Consider the following 8928-nt stretch of genomic DNA (forward strand, 5'->3'; position numbering starts at 1 on the left):
CAATCATCAACAAAACTGATAAACCATTTTTTTCCATTATACGTAGATTGTGGGGCAGGGCCCCAAAAATTTGTGTGAATTAATGAAAAAGGAAAATTAGTTTTTTTTTGCTTAAAGGAAACACAGCACGATGACTTTTTGCCATTACACAAGTTTCACAAAGAAAATAAAAATATTGCATTTATTAAATAGCGATGAAAATAATTTTTTTAGATAACCAAAAAAGGGATGTCCCAATCGTCTATGCCATAGCTAGATTTCTTTGTTCTTTTTATCTTGTATGTGTTCATTCCCAAGACAAGCCAATGCTCCTTTATGGGTTTGATGTGAGACAATTTCTAGATAATACAGTCCTTCACTCTTTCTACCACTGCCAATCTTCTCCTTGGAATGGATGGTCTGAAAAAGACAATGGGTTGGATAAAATGAGGCAACAAAAGAATGTGATTTAGTTAATTTGTTGATAGAAAGAAGATTATAGTTCAATGTAGGAACAAATAAAACATCAGGAATCGATAAGGAGGGTGAAAAGGATACAATACCTACACCTTCAATAGGAGATGAGACTCTATTGGCATTAATAATAACAGTTTTAGAACAATCAGGGGAAAAATTTGTAAATTTATGAGGATTAGAAGTCATATGATCAATAGCACCTGAATCAATTATCCAATAACTATCCCTAGTAACAATCGAAAGATTAAGAGCAGAGTTAGATATACTTGACTAGGTCACAAATCCAGAAGCAATAGAAATATGGTTCTTGGAAGTAGCTTCTACGTTGGTGTTGGAAATAGTTTTGCTTTTTGGATGCCAATCCGGATAGCGATGGAGTTTAAAACATGTCTCCATGACATGATTATTCCCATTGCAGTGGGTACACTTGCGGATTCCTTTCTTAGAATACTTCTTAATAGCAAAGCCAATCCCTATAGTAGACTCACTATCAAGCATAGCCTCTTGGCGGTTTGCCTCGACACAAATAGTTGCATAAACTGATTAAACATTTGGAAGAGGAGTGGTAGCAAGGAAACGACCATGAACTGCATCCAAATGTGAATCTAGGCCAACCAAAAAGACATAAACTCGTTGAGAATTAATCATGTTGTTATACTTCTCAACATCTTTAGGGAATTCCATGGTACAATTCGTGATAGTATCATAATCCATCCATAATCTTTGCAATTTACCAAAGTATGTAATAACAGATCCTCCATTTTTTTAGTAGAGATTACCTGATGAGAATCCTGAAACTGGCCAAATACATGCTAAAGGCCCAAGTGGAGAAGGACAAAGCCCCCGAGTGGAGAAGGATGAAGGCCAAAGTGGAGAAGGATGAAGGCCTAGAGGCAGAGACATTATCAAGACTATTAATTGTTGCTGAAGGCCCAGATTAATTTGAAGGCCCATAATAAATATGTTCTATTTTTATTAATAATTTTATTTATTGTAATTTTGGCCCAAACTGTTTAAAAGGCCCATGTCTATTTTTACTTTTTGTTCAGATACACTATAAGTATTGGTTTTTGTTTTCAATAAAGGACTTTTGGCATTCGATAAAATTTGGTGAGAGCTTCTCTCTGGGTTCCTTGTTGAACCAATCTTAGGCTTATCAAGGTAATCCTTGTGGCGTCTACCCTGACTTATTTTCCTTCACTGGAAGTGACGTCATCCAAATCTCCGTAGCCTGTATCAAACGTTTCGCCCCATAAGATTCACATCATCTGGTATCAGAGCTTCGGCTCTTGATACAGGTTTTATCCTATCCAAATCTTTTTTCTTTATATTCTGTCCAGGTTTGTGTTTTTGTCCTTGTTCTGTTATTTGCGTTCTTGTTTGCATCTTGTTTCGTTCTTGTTCTTGTTCTTGTCATGTTCTTGTTCTTGTTGCTTGTGTCTTTCACACTTTGTGTCAAAAAAAAAGAAAAAAAAGTTGGAGAAATTTTGAAAAAAAAAGTGGGTGTTTGTTCTTTGAATACGAAATTGAGGCATTTAGAGGTATTTTTTTGGAAAGAAAATCGTGGATCAAATCCCCTATTCCAGATTCTCCTCTGAATTCTGAGCGTTTTGATATATAGTGGGCCTCAAACGGACAACCGTAGCAAAAGTTATGAGCATTTGAAGTTTACTAGTCATATCTGTTATCTTATCTGTTATCATATCTGTTATCCAAATTAAATCTAATTTGTTATCCAAATCCAATCTAATCTGTTATCCAAATCAAATCTAATATATTATCCAAATCAAATCTAATCTTTTATCCAAATCAAATCCAATCTGCTATCCAAATAAAGTCCAAGTTGTTATCCCAAATCAAATCTGTTGCTCAGTCTGTGATAATTATATTGTCTTTCCTTTTATTTTATATTACCTTGTGTGTCTAATTTGGTCCATCCAGGAACTTAAGAGGGAACACGAGTGGTAAAAGGCAAGAGTGAAAACTTCACACAAAAAGCATCAAACACGAGTGAACTACCATCAAAGAGAGAAACACGTTAGTAGAGTGTGGTGAGGTCCTAAATCTTTTTTTTAAATTACTGCAAAATTCTTTGCTCCTTAATCATGGCAGGAGCGGGTGACAATGGTGGTGTATATCATCAACTAGACGGATCTCAGCGCTTATTACTGGATGCACTGACTACACAAATGCAACATTTATTGAACTGTAACAATGAAGAGCTCTACAGGCGAATAACCAAATCTTCCTTGTTTATTCTTAAACCTCTATCCCCTAGAGAAGTGTGTGATGGCTAAATCAGAATGAGAGAAAAGAGAGAACAAGAGAAAGAAAATAGTGAGGCACCACAGAGGAATAGGAAAAAGAAGAGTGATACACCCGAGGGAAAGAGTGATACACATAAGAGAGAGAGTGATACACATGAGAGAAAATTTAATTATTTTGCAGAGGCGAGTGAAGTGAGGAAAGTGTTACCTGCTCATGAACCACTCTGTCTACGGTATTGCAAAGACAATAAAATTTCTACTGATAATTCTAATGAGTGTACTATTTCTATTCCTCCTAGTGTTCAACCCTTATTGTAGGAATTTAAAAATGTCTTTCCTAAGGAGATTCCTGATGGACTGCCACCTTCAAGAGGCATAGAACATCAAGTTGATCTCCTTCCCGGAGCTTCATTGCCTAACAAGCCAACTTACAACAGCAAGCCCCAAGAGACTCAGCATAAGGATGCACAGGCCAAAGTTGGGTATGTGAAAAAATTGTATGACCAAGTGAAGGTGCAAATTGCAAAGAAGAATGAAAGCTATACCAAGCAAGCCAACAAGAAAAGGAAGGAAGTGGTACTTGAACCCGGTGATGATCCTAGACATTTGAGGGCAAATGTTTTCCAAGAATGAGGGAATGCTGAGAATCCTGAAACTGGCCAAATACATGTTAAAGGCCCAAGTGGAGAAGGACGAAGGCCCAAGTGGAGAAGGACAAAGCCCCCGAGTAGAGAAGGATGAAGGCCCAAGTGGAGAAGGATGAAGGCCCAGAGGCAGAGACATTATCAAGACTATTAATTGTTGCTGAAGGCCCAGATTAATTTGAAGGCACATAATAAATATGTTATATTTTTATTAATAATTTTTATTTATTGTAATTTTGGCTCAAACTGTTTAGAAGGCCTATGTCTATTTTTATCTTTTTGTTCAGATACACTATAAGTATTGGTTTTTGTTTTCAATAAAAGAACTTTTGGCATTCGATAAAATTTGGTGAGAGCTTCTCTCTGGGTTCCTTGTTGAACCAATCTCAGATTTATCAAGGTAATCCTTATGGCGTCTACCCTGACTTATCTTCCTTCACTAGAAGTGGCGTCATCCAAATCTCTGTAGCCTGTATCAAGCGATTCGCTCCTAGTCAGGTTCACATCATTACCTCCCAATATAATTGATATGATCTGGACGCATCCTGGTTGACTGAGTATGTTTGCTGCACAGTATCCCATATGTCCTTTGTCGTAGCTAAGAGAATAAAGAGGGATCTGATTTATTTCATCATTGAGTCTAGAAGCCAAGAGTTGACTAGGCAGTTTTCATCTTCCCATGCTTCATATTCATCAGATTTCTTGTTTTCTAGTGCAGCCTTTGTTTCAAAGATGTAACCCCAACATTTTTTTGCCTCAAATCTTGTTTTGTGCGTTCAACGACCACTCGATATAGTTAGTGCCATCAAGTCGTTCAAGGGTGAGTGCTTCGTGCATATAGGTAGTAGGGGAAGTCCTAGAATCATGTTTCTCCGATTTATTTTTATTAGAATGAATCATCAGAAATATTCAAAGAAATAAAGAAGCACTGATTCCTATATTGGAGAGGATCTCGGTGTTCAGCTCTGATACCATATAAAAAGGTTTAAAGAATAATTTTGATGCATTTTATTCAAAGAATAGTGTGGTATATATATATATATATATATATATATATATATATATATATATATATATATATATATATATATATATATATATATATATATATATATATATATATATCTAAGGGTCCTATAATTCCTTATCTATTAAAGGAATGACAGCTACATAAATTACCTCATAGATGTAATAATGCCTAAGTTACAACTAACATAATATTTGATTGCCTAATATTAGCTAATAGAATATTTGACATATCTTAACCAAAGGCTCATGGGGTAACTTTTCCTAGGCCAAGGTGGTGGCCAGACGATGATAAGTTCGAACATTAAGATTAGTATGAAGAAATTCCTTAAAGATTGATGGACTTTTGTTCTGTTTGTTCCATCATGAAGGAAGTAAAGGGATGATCATTCGAAGGTGGATTTGTTTTTTGTTTTAGGAAACTTTTTGTTGTTGGCAGCTAGTTTTTTTAAAAAACTAGCTGATTTGTATCTTTTACCCTTGGAATTAAAATTGTCCTAAATTTCTACTTTGTTTGCTTTGTTTGGCGAATGATAGTGTGGCAGGAAACATAGGATTCTAATTTCTATGTGGTTTGGGATGTTGTCTTGTTCATTGTAATTGTGGTCCAAATCTTGAATTAAGATCACCAACCTATTATGAACATTCTTTTTTGTTGTGTCTACTTTCATTTAAAGTACAATTTATATGCACTGCATGTTAAAAATGCCCCTGGTACCTCATCCACTTATGTGTAGAAATGTGACTTTACTTTTATATTTTTTGCCAATGTGATGTACTGTAACAGTTTCCTATTTCTTTGATTTTCGTTTGCGTGATTTCTAAACTTTGATGTGGAATTATGAAATAAGGTTAAAGAGGTTGTATGTTAGGCTGTTATGCATTTGTAGAAGTAATTAAAAGTAATATTTTTAAAAGAAGGTTGAGTTATGGGATTATTATTTGCTGAGTGAGTTCCAATGAGGCTCTAGTCAAATCAATCTAATAGAAGGATATGCTTGATAGATTGAATAGTTGGAAAAAGGACAATTCATGACTCATGCTTGATCATTGGCAAAAATGTTCTAGTCTTGGCTGCTAATGATACCTTTAATGTAATATGAGGTAACTGGAAAGTACTTTCTAACCGCTGAAGGTCTGGAAAGAATAACTTATTCCATCTGTTGCAAGAGATCCAAGAACTATAAAGGTTGTGACAAACTTAGTGATTTCAGAATCTGATGACAGACTATACAGTGATTCACTTTACCAAACTGCAAAGGTAAATTTTTCTGCAAATACTCTTGAGTCTTGCCTCAATGTTAGGCTACCTGCTTACTAAGGTTTTATTTCAAAGAATTGGTCTGGTCTATTGGAAAGGGAGCAATACATTGTGTACATGTGCATGATATGAAGGTCCAAATTCATAATTTAGTTGTAACTATTAGCTTAGCTTGTTTCAAGGTACCCTTAAACTATGAATACATGTTCTTCTTTGAATAGTGTTGGGAGAGTTGGATCACTTCTATTTATACAGGCTATAGACCTTTAGTGTAAAATAACACTAGTTTCCTTATTCTCTATCACACACACTCGTACACTCAAACATTATGCTTGATACATTGCTCTAAGTTGCATGCTGTACTGTTACTTTATTTTCTTCCCATCTTGTTATGTATTTGACAACAAAAGCACTAGGTGGGATCTTTACATTAAAGGCTATTGAAGTGTTTACAAAAGTTGTGTGTTGTTATCATACACACAGTGGTTTATTTATAATATTAGGTACAAGATAATTAAGGAAACAAAGGATAATGAAATCCCTAGGTATCTATACAAATATACTCAAATTCCCTATTTACATTCAATCATATCAAATCATATATTTAATATTCCTCCTCAAGCTAGAGCATATATGTCATATGTACCAAGTTTGTTACAAATATAATCAATGTGAGATCGCTTAGGATATTTAGTGAACACATCCATGCCAATTGGTCACTGGAGTTGACAAAGTCAGTGGTGATTTCTCTTTGAGAGTACTTTCTCTCTCACAAAATGACAATCTATCTCTATGTTTAGTCCGTCCATGGAAGAATGGATTGGATGCAAATGTGAAGAGCAACTTGATTATCACAAATAAGCTTAGTGCCTTAGTTGTCTTCGAATTGGAGTTGTTGGAGAAGTTGTTGTAGCCATGTAATTTCACTTGTAGTTGTTGCCATGGCATGGTATTCAGCTTTAGCACTAGACCTATCAACTCTATTATGCTTCTTGCTTCTGCATGAAATCAAGTTAGCTCCAACAAGAACACAATAGCCAGAGGTAGATCTTTTGCCTGATGGTAATCCTGCCCAATTATTATCATAGTAACAAACATTTTTGGAATTACCTTTGTCCTCATATAATAGTTCGTGACCCAGTGAAAGCATGTCAATGACTATCACAAGGGGTGTGACACCCTCTATCCCAACATGCATATAAATGGGAAAAACATATAAATCATGGAATCTAATTAAATCAATTTTATTCAATAAAATCGTAAGTAAATTCATGTGAGTAAAAGGTTCACATTTGCTTCACTGTTACCAAATAAAACTTATCAGAAACATTTTCAGCTCAAAACAAAGTCGTTCAAGTTTACAAAAGAACTCAAGTTAAGCAGCATAATAAAATAAAGTAAAATAATATGTTCGGAACATCATACAATTAAAACATAAACTTATGCTCCAATGTCACATCCTATAAGAGCATTTGTCCCAGTGTCCTTTAGCATGGGGTTCCTTAAAGCAATCCACCTAGCCATATGCTTTCACGAATACGAGGTTCGAGATCATCACAGGATCGAAACATAAATAACACATGAGGAGTGAGTCATCATATTCCTTAACGAATAGAGATAAATGGAAGCATACATGTATGATATAAATATAACAATAATATGATTATAACAACAATATAGGTATAACAAGGTCCAACTTTGGCACAGTTCGCATCATTTCAACACTCAACACATAACATCACCTGTCATAAAATTTAATCACAAATCACATTCCACGCATTCACGATTAATCACATATTCAAGAAAACACATCTCAAATACAATATTGCATCTCACACTTACACAATTCATTACACATCATCATATAACAAGTCACAATGATCATTACACAAGCGTTATACAACAGATACACTGAGACTTAATCTTATATGCAATGTGGTACCATGTCAGTGAAAAAACAACACTAGGACACCTAGGAGTACATAAGAAGACACACCACACAATGGGTATGTTAGTTCATTCTCACTAAGTGAAATCAAAAGGTGACCAGTTAGGGTCACTCTATTTTGTGAGAATGTTTCAACCATATGGGATCAACATATGTTTAAAGGAGCATTCCAACTGAGTGTATTTATGCCCAAAGCCTAAACTCCGAAAAATCCATTAGGGTCTCACCTTCCTGATTTAGGTCCAACCCCTAAAACAACTTTTGTACGCGGACACTGCTCATAAATTATACAATGCCCACGACTTTACACGTGTTTTCAAATACGTTTAACACATTGTACTATAATTTAACATCTCAGGTTCCTAACTTGAAACCCTAAACTTTCCTTTTAACACCTCGCGTATAAACACTTTTCCAAAGGTAAACACCATTCGGGTTATTGTATAATTCCCAATTCACAACACAAGTAATATCATATCAAATATTAACCACACACTTATTCATAATCATATTCCATGTCTACAATTTAACATCTCACAACGTCACAATCTACCATCACATGTTCACGTATATCTAACAAATTAACATATGCTCAACTTGTCACTTATACTCAATCTCAATCACAATTTCATAATCCCAAAATGTCATGTCATTATGCCTCATGAATCATATATACATCACACATTAGTAATATTTACTTGACACAATATATATATATATATATATATATATATATCATAAAATAGCAATCTTCCAACATTTAAGGCATATAATCATTCACTTATACATTCAGTTAATAGCAAACACACATGCATGTATAGTAAAAAAGTATATCCTTACATTTTCTCCTAAGTTACTACAAACTTTGTAAAGTAAAATTACAAGTTCAAGGGATGTACTAATCTTATTATTTTCATACTTATCTTGTTTGAAAGCTAAGACAATTATCTATAACTCTTATGTTTCTCATAAAAATTGGTTTGACCATTAACTATGTCTAAACCTAAGGTAAACATTGGATCATTGCTTAATCTTGATAGCTCGACCTTTGCTCCATAATTTGATTCTCTAGGGGGCTATACAACTCCAAATTGGGTATGACGTTTGTTATCTAACATCTAGTGCTACAACTTTTATGTAGATCATAAAACCTAATTCAATCATTTTATTGGTCATTCTTAGACTACAACTTAACTCACATTGTCAGGAAATAGTACGAGCTTAAAACAACTGATTTCACTAAGCACAAGTGAACTCTCATCAAGCACGTCCATGCTTTGTGAAAAACCTCCATTTCATGAAGCAAAAGAAGCACAATTAAGACCT

This window comes from Glycine max, chromosome 2 (genome assembly GCF_000004515.6).
Source record: "Glycine max cultivar Williams 82 chromosome 2, Glycine_max_v4.0, whole genome shotgun sequence".
NCBI lineage: Eukaryota > Viridiplantae > Streptophyta > Magnoliopsida > Fabales > Fabaceae > Glycine > Glycine max.